Source organism: Erigeron canadensis, chromosome 9, assembly GCF_010389155.1.
Source record: "Erigeron canadensis isolate Cc75 chromosome 9, C_canadensis_v1, whole genome shotgun sequence".
NCBI lineage: Eukaryota > Viridiplantae > Streptophyta > Magnoliopsida > Asterales > Asteraceae > Erigeron > Erigeron canadensis.
In genome coordinates, this window is record NC_057769.1 from 35,506,595 (window position 1) to 35,520,139 (window position 13,545).

Consider the following 13,545-nt stretch of genomic DNA (forward strand, 5'->3'; position numbering starts at 1 on the left):
AATATATATATAGTTCTGTTTAAAAAAGAAGTAACAAGAAAGGAAAAAGCTAGAGATGAAAAGGCTAGCGCGGGCGGGTTAATTATATAAGTGTTTTTTTTAGATATATGTTATACACAATATTCCTAATTAATCACATTCAATAGTTAATTGCGTACGCGTTAAAGCTCGATTGGGACGTTCAAGCTAGTTGGCTATTATACTATTATTATTACAAATAGAAAAGTCTTCTAATCAAATATTGGTAATAAAATATCAAATGTGAGGCTTTAATTCTTCAATGTTAAAAATAAAAACAAATGCGAGGCTTTTTCCATTGTCAAGTTGATATTAAAATTTCTCATAAATTCTTATACAAATTGAGCTGAGAACACTCCGATTCAGTATAAAACTCAAACACCCACCATACCGATAGTATACATTGATACTTTTCATATAATACTTTGACTTTTGTGACCAAAGCTCTAATACGGACATTTAATACAATATACTTGCCAAGAAGTGAGAATTGTTGCTGAATTTGTGAGTCTTCAGAAATTTAGTACTCCGTTATTTACTTCACATTAATATATACTCCGTATAACAAAGCACAAAAGTCAACCTTGTGAGATGATTCCCAATAGCTAAGGCTACTGTACTTAGCACTGTAGCGATTCATACTGTAACAACTCAGTACTGTAGCAATTTTTCTTTTTTTAACCATAGTATACCTTTAAAGTTTCTTATTTTACCACCTAACTTTCAGGTTTTTTAACTGTAGTCTAACATTTTTATACAAACTTAAGTAACAAAATTTTTAATTTTCACCAATTAACTTTTGGGTTTTAACTTTAATCATCAAATCTTTATTTTTATTTTTTATTCTTATTATAAGGTTTCTAACTTTTACCATCGAACTCTAGGTTTTTTCAACTTTATCTATCCATTACTTTTTACTTCTTAAAGTAAACTTTAAGTGTCCAAACTTTTAGGTAATGCTAAATGTATGTTTACATGATGCGGCAGCGATATGTCTCACGTAGCAACGGCCGAGTTAAAGTTCTTGTTATATATAACTTAAATAGCCGGTTTTTGTATGAAACTTTTAAACCTTGAGTAAAACATGAAATAACATGTTATGCGCAAAGTATATGTACGTACTATAGCCAATGTACAATCAAACTTTTAATTTGGTCGAAAACTTTTTACGAATGTGAAGAACCAAAACTCATTTTAGCCCGGGACTTACTTTAACTGCTTATTTAGCTGCTTTAGCTTATTGTAGTCCATAAATAAACCACTTTAAAAATGAAAAATGTTTTTGGACTTTTTTTTTCTTGTTTTTTTAAGTGATAAAAGTTTATCTTTCTTTGAAATTTGTATCTAAAAAACATTAACTAAAATGTTTTGGAATAAACCCTTTATGTTGCGTTTGGTTTGTTTCATAACCTTTTATGTTTATTATTACTGTGCGTACGCAGTTACCTTTAATTTGATGAGAATATAACACATCATCTTCTTTCTTATTAAAACCGGTGTCATGCTAGCAGTTAGCATGCTGTAAAAGAATATTACATACTAGCAAAAATTGAAGGTTATAATGTTATATTTATGGAAATATCTCAACGAAATTTATACGACATTTATATATAATCCAAGAAGGGTCATACACGAATAACATTGAAAAGCTAGTTGAATTTGTAAATATATGTAATATATAAGAACTTTCCAAAAAAAGATTTAGAATTGAATTTCGGGTCAGAACCGCAAAACGGGTAAAAATCGGATCTAACAAAAAAACACCATAGGCCAATCCATTTGACCATGGGCCAATAGGGTTTTTACCATTATAAATAGAAGGTTTTTCTAAGGTTTTCGATATAAGTTTTCTCTCCTCCTTTTTGCTTGGGTTAAATCCTCTCCAAATTTGTTAGGGTTTTAGTTTTTGCATTCTAGTTATATTATATTATATTATATTATATATATATATATATATATATATATATATATATATATATATATATATTATACCCTTTGCCGGAGAAAGTGAACTAGTAAGCATATGGGATATCAGAAACACAGATATTGAAGATACACAAGATGATCCTCCATCTCCAGTTTCAATCGACAGCACATACATAGATTTTTATAAGGAAGACGTAAGCAATGACGATATCAAAAGCAATAATGGTTGACAAGAAATAAAGAAGATAAATAATCGCAGACAAGAAATAAATAAAATGTCTTTCATTTCAACAAATAATTTTTTGTAAATATTCAAATCATGTATTTATTATGTTTTTGTCCGTTGTAATCCTGTAGTAAATATATTGTAAAATATTGTAGCCTCATGTATCTATAAGGCTCTATAAAAGCCTTCATACTCTCAGTTGTACATACACCGAAAAATTTCAATACATCAAGTTTTTTATTCAATACTATGGCATTCTAAAACTCACACTCTCCAACTCTCTTTATCTAAATCCCTTATCTCCCTATACTTTTAAGTACTTCATATTATATTCCTTACAAAAAACCATTAAAAAAAAATCTTGTTATTATTTAGTGTTGTGCATAAGTGTGTTGATATTTGTTTGCCGCTGTATAAATTGGTGCTTCCCACTTTGTGTATTCTTCGTATAAATTGTAAATCTCCTTTTATTCTATGTATATTTGTGTTAAACAATATATATTATTTAATGCTTATATTTATTTTACATTGTACATTAATAAAAATTTAAGATTCATATTAAGTTAGGTAATGTAAATATTATATATATATATATATGAGAAAAGTGAATATAAGGTTATCCGACACCTAAGCTTAGCTGTGTAACCCCTCAGCTACTAATTTTTTAATATTTGTTGAGTTTTAATTAAATCACATAGCCTCCTGATTTTTATGGATTAAAAAAAAACAATATGTGAGTGTTCCACACCTAAGCTTAGTTACCTAGTGTTTTGTTCGAGTGTACAACTAGCTACTCGGGTGGCTATGTGATGTATACACTTATGTTTTTTGGGTTATGTGATGTATGTTACCGGGTACTACAAGTTGTAATAGGTAATTTACACTCTGATCATCTTTTGCAATGAATTTTTCCAGTAACACTATTTTTGAATACGTGTTAAACCAATACATTTCCAGATCCAAATTCAAAATCCAACATAAATAAATTAACCAAAGTCACGAAAATGAACCTTATGATCAAAGATCTTAACAACAACCAAGAAAAAGTCATTATATATATACTTCCCTAATATCCTTCCCGGCCACCAACACCAACGCGGGATCAACGAGTGTGGCCACATTACGTCACATAGGTCACTACATCACATAATCATTTTGTCATAGGTGGTTACATTCGTATGCCATTATTCTATATATATCTTATGAATGAATGCTTTTACTTTCAAGTTATTCCCATCACGAGTGTTACAGCTCGAAATTTAGCAAAAGGCACCAAAACAATCGCCGTGTTCATTTTTACTTGAAATTTTCTTTTCATGATGTTTATTTAACTTACTTCAATCTCTTACATTCCCAGATTGTTTCTATAGTATAGTAATTTAATTAATGAGTATTGGTCTAATAATAGTCCCAAAAAATGAAAATTTGCCTCGAGTTTTAGGTACAAAATAGGGCATGAGTGTTTAATTACTAACTTTTGGCCTCATTTTACCGATATTGAATTGAGTTAACTATTCCCTTAGCCGGTAATCCTGAGCTACCTGCTGATGTCAGCATGACGTTAACGATTTTGTCTTATTCTTATGTTGTCATTTTCTGCAGTTTTTTTTTGTTTTTTTTACAATTGTATATTTTTATAGTTTTTTATTTTTTACCACTTAACTTTTAGGTTTTATCACTTTTGTCTACTTTTTTATATACAAGTATAATTTACTTTTAAAGTTTTAAGTTTTTATCAATTAACTTTGGATTTTAACTTTAATCATCAATTTTTTTTGTACTTTCTTTCTCTTATTTTAACGCTTTTAACTTATTTGGCTTATGGGACGGAGGGAGTATTATTATTATTATTTTATTATATAAATTTATCCAGTTTCTTTAATAATCTTAATATATCTACATCTACTACACAATATAAAAATATAACATCAAATGACGTAAAATGAAATAAAAGTTAAAACTTTTATGGAATTATCTAAATCAGGTTTTTTATTTTGTTTATTATCAAATTAAAAAAGTTAAGTGGTCGGAAACCTTTTAATTACGTGAAAGAATTTTTCCTTTCAATTTAAAAACCTTACAACTTTGATTGTCGTTGATCATCCTGTCCCAAAAAACTCATTGTATAATAGGAAGAAAAAAATCCGCCAAAGACCAAGATTTAAACCTTTTAATTATGTATCCTATTAGAGTTCGAAAAGATAGCAATATGTTGCATCTAGCTGGATATATTGCAAGCAAAAATCGTATCGAGGATGTATTTGGGATAGCTTTTCAAATGCAACGCGATTTATTATGGTTTGAAGGTATTTTTCATATGTTTCCTCCCTTTCTCCTTGTATTTAATGTCTTTATAATCATTTTTTCAATAATATGCATGTTTTATTGTATTGTATTCGCATTAGAAAGTCTTTATACTGTCCATTAGAGTATTTGAATCCTAGTACCCTTTCATTTTCATGGAGCATGCTTGTTCTTTTAACAACTAATTAGTTACATGTGAAAAAAAAGGAAACTTTCGGCAGAAATTTATCAATAGTGTTTGATATCGTGTACGTTGCTATAAATCACGGAGCTTCATATAATTGCTTAGAGAATTGTTAGATATAGAGATTGTTAATCATATTTCATGTTGTCTTGTAGGGAGTCGAGTCTAAGATACCTCCTTATTACACAGAACGGAGAAACCAAAAAGGCAAAACGCCACGTGATTAATTTACTGAAACCCACAAAGAATTAGTTTCTCAAGGTGAGAAGTTGATGAAAGGAACAACTAGTAAATGCTTGGTGGTGGCTGCACTTATCGTCACCATAGTATTTGGAGTAGGTTATACGATTCATAGGAGATATGACCAAACTAGTGGTTTTCCTAAATATCGTGATAATGCACCCGTCATAATGTTTGTTGTGTTAGATGCAATTTCCTTAATCTTTTCTTCCACTTCAATCCTCGTGTTCTTATGAGTTCTCACTTTTCGTTATGCTCAAGATGATTTCATAGAGTCACTCCCAAAAAAACTAATGCTAGGTCTATCAATGCTTTTCCTTTCCATAGTAATCATCACCATAGTAACCATGATGATTGCTTTTAGTGTTAGTTTCTTCGTGCTATACGATCACATGTATTATCTCATTATGGCAGGCTGCATTAACATACTTTCTCTTGTACCTATCATTTCATATGTTACATTTTCCTCCAGTGAAGGACATGTATCATCCAACATATGGGTCAAAATATTTGTTTAAGCTGAAGAAACAAATGCTTTACTATACAAATCCAAGCTTTTAGCTGGTGTATGCTGTTGTGATCGGTTCTAAGTTTAAAGCTTCATTTGGAGATTTCGTTTTGTATTAAAAGTCATTTATTATTTCTTTAAGTGGCAATGATGTTTTATGTAAAATACTTTCCTCTACATTATATCATGTTGTTCTTTGTTTTGCTAGTTCATAACTTTCCTATGCATTATATGTAACACTCCAAGCTAGGCTCAAAATGCACCGAAAAGCATGACACAAGATGGAATTACCGTAAAACGAAACTATATGAAATTAAAAGGATTCCGTGAACCCAACAATTTAGTTATAATGTCACAAAAGCATAAGGAGCATTCAACCATCAAAAGTTTACAAAATAACATTCAAAAGATGGCTCATGATCCTAAGCAAATCCCATCAACGGGTAATGAATCACGGATCCATGGTCAAGTCCAACTTCTAGCACTGAAATCAAGCTCTTGGATTCTCTTGGTTACCTAAAAAGTGTACTAAACAATGTCAACACTAGGTTGGTGAGTTCGTAGGGAAGAATGAACAAGAACACATACCAATGTAATCCAATACATAATTAACATCAAAACATGATCTAAGATTTGCACACTTGTACCCAATGTCCTTCAACGTCCACCTATCATTAGCAATTGTCATCAAGTACTAAAAGTACCCGTAAAATGTCATCAAGTACATATCGTACCCGTATAATGTCATCAAGTACTAAAAGTACCCATTTGTAATGTCATCATGCACCCCATTATGCTCATTGCACGTAACTTGATCGTCATTGTCTACACAAAATCAAACACCTTGTGTATATACTTTCTACGATACTACTTTTGAAAGGCCTTTGATGTTTATATATAGGGTCACCCGCAGCCTTCCCACCACATCTCTAACCTTTCAAAGGCATTAACGTCTTCCATATATACACAACTATTCTAAAAACATCTCAACCTACACATACAATATCCATACAATGAAACACATACTTGCACGTCTATAAAATCATCACACAACAACCAATGGGTTAATAGCCCAGTGGTACCGTACCCCTAACAATGGGGGCTTGGGGGCGCACGTCCTAGGCTCGAATCTCGTTCCCAACCAAGTTTTCAGGGGTTTTCACCGGGCATGCGTATATGCGGTAAACGCGCTGAGTACCAATAGGTACATGGCTCCAGAGGGTGGCCACCCACTTACCCTTTTCTCAAAATCATCACACAACATGTAAATCACAAATGTCATCAATGCACGAAGTACACTTTTCAGCCCGACTCTTAAAAGAGTAAGGGAAACTACGAAAAACTCACCTTGATTGGCAAAAGGAGTGAATATCTAGTTAAAGTTGTCCAACAATCGTCAAATGCTCACAACCTAACAATATGTGTCACGATACAACTCATAGTCAACACTAGTTATACAATACCACAACCCCCTCCAAGGTGTTTTAGAAGTGAGTTTGGAACATTTGGATAACAAAGGAAGAGTTTTGGTCAAATACGTTTTAATGACTTAACACCAAAATCGACATGAAAAATCAAAGTGTTAAGATTTGAGTTTAATCAACTTTGTTGACCTTAGAATGATGTTATAAGACTTCCCTTGAAGTTACAAGTTGATTCAATGTAGCACGAAGCGGGAAGTGAAAAAGTACCGACGAGGTCAGTGGAGCACGGGTCTTGTGCAGAGCAAAGGCCGTGCTAAGCCTCTCAGAGGTCGTGCTCCCACTGACGGACATAAACCCCATTTTTCAACCAAAACCTCATTTTAACCTCAAAATCGACTAGGAGGAGCTTCAAGACTTGAACTTAAGCTTAAATGGACATAACCCACATCATAAACTTCAGTCATAATATCAAATCTTGTCCAAAATCATTTTGACCAAATCAAAACCCTTAATGAAACCCTAATTGACCCAAATCGGTTTTTGGCACTCAAATTGACCATGCACACTTAGATTTAATTATGAAATACCCTTAACAACATAAAATGATGAATTTGAGTTGAATTTGACTTACCAAAACTCCCACACTGCGATGAAATCGGAATTTGAACTAGATGGAGAGATTTCTTGCACTTTGAAGTTCCAATTTTTGATATGTTGCTAGAATGATAATTAGGAGGATGATTTTGTTATTATTCCACTTGAAACAACATTTAATGAACTAGAGTTTAGAGAGGGGGAGAACTAAATGTTCTTGCATTTGGTAGATAGAGAGAGTGAATGAGAGAATTGAATGAATGGATGAAGAATGAGTGAAAGAGAGAAGGATAGGGTTGGGTTGACTTGAATGGGTCATGGGTTGGGTTGAACCCATGGGTAGGATCCACATTCCTTTCCACTAGAAATTCTTAAATGTCATCTAACGAAAGTCTATTTGCACTAACTAATGACCTCAATTAGCACATAATTTCAAGTTAAATCACAAAATTGACCCATATCAACACATTGAAATTTAATAGCTAACTAAATTGTTAGTCAAATTGTACACGTAGTCAAAAAGGTCAAAATGCACGATTGTTACATTATATCATGTTGTAATTTGTTTTACTAACTCAATATTCTTGTTCTTTGTTCATGAAAAGATTGTCAGGTTATATATTTTCATAAACTTTTCCTTCTAATTGAAAATAGGATGATTGGAAAGAAAATAAAATGATTGTTATTTTTATCTTATCTTTTCTCATATTTTATGTTATTTTCTAATCATTTTTTTATAAATAAACCCGGGAACATAACGTTAGGCAATAAATTGATAGTGAGAGAACAAGTGATTCAAAGTTACTTATTTGCCATGTTTTCCTTTCCTTTCTTTTCCTCATCTCCTTTGCTTATTCATTTGATTTTGATGGATGTATGCTCAAGGAAAACATTTTTGCTTCTCTTTAACCAAATTTTTTTCTCCATTAGTTTTCCGGTCCACAATTTTCGTTTTATCCTTTACTTTTCGTGTGAAGATTAGGTAGTTTCTCAAGGTTACTTCCCAATTACAATTAATTGGAACACTAATACAACATATTGTTGTAATAACACACTCTACATAGTGTTTCTTGTGGTGGATGCCATTTTCTTAATCTTGTCTTCCACTTCAATCCTCGTGTTTTTATCATTTCTCACTTCTCTTTATGCTCAAGAGGATTTCATAGAGTCACTCCCCAATTTTTGCGTGTCATACGATCACATGTACTATCTCATTATAGCATTCTGCATTCGCATACTTGCCTTTGTTCCTATCATTTCATATATTTGGTTACATTTTCTGCTTTTGAAGGACATGTATCATTCAACATATGGGTTAAAATCTTTATTTAAGCCTAAGAAACTATACTTGTACTATAGAATTCCAAGCAATCTTTATAGTTAATGTTGGAGTAGTTGTTAAAACCAGGTGGTTGTTGCCTAATATATCTCATTTGGATATACCTTTTCCGCACGCATTTCATACTAAATTTTTGTGTGATACTGACAAATAAAAGCACTTCTCTTTAATTGAGAGCTTTACAAAATTTGGTTTAGTCTGCTTGAATACATAACTGGCTTGATTCCTTAGTTTGAACTCTTCTAAAATCGCTCTATATAATGGCTATAAATTTGCATATTACCTTTGAAGTCCAATCAGAGTTGGATAAGTTCCAGCCCCGGTCTACTTGATTGACTATCTTGTAGTCCTCACTATTCATGAATTACTCAACATTCTATTTCACGACATAAATTGGAACACAAAATCATAACTTGAGATATACCCAACAAGTGTGAGTAATATATGTGTTTTCAATCTTATAGAATACACAAATTGATAATACAGGATTTAGAAAAGTTGATTCATGTTAGCAACCTGCAACTTGTTTGTTAACCGGTTGCTTACATTGCATAACCCAAAAAACAAAGTTGGTTACACTAGATAGCAAGTCGAGTAGATGGGTACATTACATAACCTTTTGGTCATAGTTATGTTAGAATATGAACACATGAACATACATAATCACGAGTAATCGCAACGGAAGAAATCGAATCAAATATGCAATCAAATTAATTAACAAAGAATAGAATTGAGTTGTGTACCTTATGCAAAGCTCCAATAAGATAATAATAATAATGATATTATTATTGCTTACAGTTTAAAGCAAAACCCCTCTACGATCACACACTAGACACCCCGAATAATGTATGCTAGTACCCCGATCACTTAACCGAACAACCCTTTGTTACAAACCCTTAACTTGAAGTCGAAAACCCTTAATAGAAAGAGAATTTCAGCCACTTTAAGAAAAGGAGAGAAGAGGAGAGAAAACTATGTGAAAAGAAACTAGCACGTTACCCGCGCAATGCGGCGGTGGTCGTGACAATGTCGTTGTAGTGGGGGGCCGAGTGTTGGTGGTGGAGACAGCGTCGAGTGGTATGGATAATTGATGTATTGGTTAATGAAAATATATTAAAGAATAAAGGATTGGTAGTGTAAATTAATCAATAATGTTATCGGGTAGTGTATGTTGAAATATTTTAAGGGGTGCTAAGTGAAAATATTACATATTTTCAACACTTCCATAAATAAAAAGGGCTATTTCTTTTATAATATAGTATAGAAGAATGAAAAACTTAGAATTAAGCCCTCTATTTATAGGGGATAATTAGGTTAAACATTACTTGGAAAATAAGCTAGACAAAGGCTTACAAAACCTTGTTATGGCCAGCCCCCCTTAAACTTTAGGGCCCAAGTCTATTTTCCAATTTTCACATTTTAATCCTCTTTTTAATTAATTAAATACAATTAACCCTTTAATTATGTTTAATTAATCATTTCGTGATCAAACTAATTAATATATTACTTTAATATATCAATTAATATTATCGAGTTACTGTGTCATTTCGTGTGACCTTGTAGGCTTAAACTATTCCCGGACATGCAATTTATAATAAAATGATCACACTTCAACAAGTTAGTTACACTCCCATGCCTTTATCCCTTTAATTTATGCATGCCAAGAGAGTATAAACCTCTATTTAACTTCTCGACACAACATAACCATTAGATTTAGAAAAGTTGATTCATGTTAGCAACCTGCTGACCTTATCCAAATTCAGCAACTGGAGAGCCTTTTTAATTTATGCATACCAAGAGAGTATAAACCTTTATTTAACTTCTCGACACAACATAACCATTTGGTCTAGCTTATACAAATATAGTTTGTCATCCATTCCTTCATATTCTAATTTTACGTCGATTTTGTCAAGTTAGCAAGTCCCGGGTATCTAACTATTTCAACCGGATTCAAAAAACTAAGTGTTGCCTTTCGATTAGAAATTTAGAATGCTAATGGGCTAATGGCTGCTTATTCCATATCTTTAGACTTTAGTAACGTTTCCATCATTACGAGGCCAGTTTTCATTTCTATTCACAATTGAGAAGTATCCTATGTCGTTGACTGATAGTCTTATAGTATCAAAAAGGCCCAGATCGGAAGTCCAAAAAGGAAACCCGGCTCGCCCAATTCAGAATATCCAAGCTGAAACACATAAGTCCCTATTAGATTATTATTATCATTTATAAGTTCTAAAATTTTAAGTATATCAAATACTGTAACTAATTTATCGATACACTTGTTCATCTTCTTCGTAATAATATACTTGTATAGTTGTATCAACTCTCCAACTTAGCACCGCCAAATTATAATTTTAAATTAGACTTTAGCATAATTCATGAGTTATCTCCCTCTTTTATACCTTGTATATATACCGATCCTCTAAACTTTACCTATAATGTTATGATAACTTTAAGGAATCTTAATCCTACACTTACTCATCTTTGTATTCATACACTTATATCAACACTCGTATACGACTATTTCACCATAAATATGAGAAACAATGACCAACCGTCTTTTGGTCCCCATTGACCCACACATGTTAACAACTTGGGTTTGTTCAAAGAATATATAAAACTTAAATGGGGTAGAGTTAGGGTGTTTTTATTCCCACTTGTTACAAACATAAAGAGGCCAAAAATCATTCTTGCTCATTCTCATTTTGTACGTATATATTTAACAATTGTACAAATTGAAGAATATTATATGGTAATAATTTTGGGTTTCATAAAAATAAATCCTCTCTAGCCCATCTTAAGGCATACCATTGGTCAACTCACCTTAAGCCACACAGTACCATTGACCCACACATGTTGACGACTTGGGTTAGTTCATAGAACATAGAAAAACTTAAACGGGGTTGTTTTTATTCCTACTTGTTAGACCCCTCTAAAGAGACCAAGAATCATTCTTGCTCATTCACATTATTGTTTACGTATATGTTTTTCCATTTTACAAATTGAATATTATATGAACATGATTTATTCAGCTACAAGTTTCATTAAGTCAAATTAACATATGCAATGTGACACTAAAAGTTACTGTAGTAATTAAGTACTAACTTTTGGAGAGATCGAGTCGTTTCTCTTTCCTTTTGACCCAAAAGCTCACCATTAAATTACTATAGAAACAATCTAGGAATATATGAGGGTAAGGCGTGTTAATTAAATATCATTTTAAAAATACATTAGTAAAACCGAACACGATGACTTTTTTGGTGCCTTCCGAAAAATTCCAAGCTGTAACACTACCAATCGACGAAAGCGGCTAATTGTTCTATCTTTTAACCGCTTTTTATTGGTTTCAACCAAACCGATGTACATCTCTTTAACAAATTAAAATAACTTCTATTTTAAACATTTAATTAAATGCCTAAACAGAACTTCTTTTTGTTGGATATACGTGCGTCGAAGTTAGAATATTTTTATGAAAAAATTAATTCAATTCATGTATGATCTAAATTCATATATACACATATTACAAGTTCATTAGACATTTAGACCAAAAATTTACAAAAAACCCAAAACTATAACTTTACTTAACAAATCGATTTGTACATTATTTATTATTACATGCTCGATTTCTATTTCTACTATTTAAGTCTCTAATATTGAAGTAAACAACTTTGGAAACCCTCTTATCAATTATCATAACAAGTTATACAACTTGCACATTAAAGTTACTCTTGAAAAGAGATTGAAGACGGGGATGTTGGAAGACAGAAAATACGTGTAGTGGCGCCAGGTGTGGGACACTGGGACCTGAAATAGTCCGTAAGGTTGTTTGTACATGAAACACATTGGTAATTTGTCTATTATGGTATGATTTCAAAACGGCTTCCTTTTTTTTTTTATTTAGAGATAATCCCATTGAAAATAACAGTATCTCATGAAAATATTCAATCGTCCATATGAAATATTTCCATTCAATCATTTTATAAAGATATTCAAAAAAAATCTCACGAAAGATACACAGAAAGAAAAAAAAATGTGAATATAAGTCTCAACAAACTTTAAGATTTCCATTTAGGCATTTACTACTTAAAAAAAGTTACTTTAAGTATATAAATAACGAGATGGGTATCCGCGCAATGCGGCGACGGTGACAGCAATGGGTGATTATAGTGGCGGTTGTAGTAATGATGTGGTTATTAATTTAAAAGTAATTGACGTAAATAGTAGTATAGTTATTTTATGGTTAAGAGATGTATCTTTTGTAAATAAATTTTAAGAATATTATATATATATATATATATATATATATATATATATATATATATATTAAAAGAGTAGTTAACCGAACGATTTCAAGACCTCTCCAAAACTAAAGATATGCTTAAACATTGCCATGTAGATTTTATCATATGTGTCATTTTCATACTTTTTTCATAATATTTTACTCATACATTTTATATAGATTTAATTATTAAAAGAAATAAAAATAAAATAGAAAAGAATAAATAGAAACAAATCGTCAACTTTTTTGGAACTAAATTTATTCGGATTTAAGTGTGCAATTTGAGACCATATTTTCTTATTTTAATTTTGATAATCAGAATAATCTATGACCAAATTAAAATATAACATCACTTTCAAATATATGTATTTAAATTGTATCAACATGAAAACTATATCACCCAATATATTTGGGATCACTTAACACAATATTTACTTTTATATAATAGTCATTATAGCCTATTTAATCTACACTTTTATTGATAAGGACCATCACTTTTAATG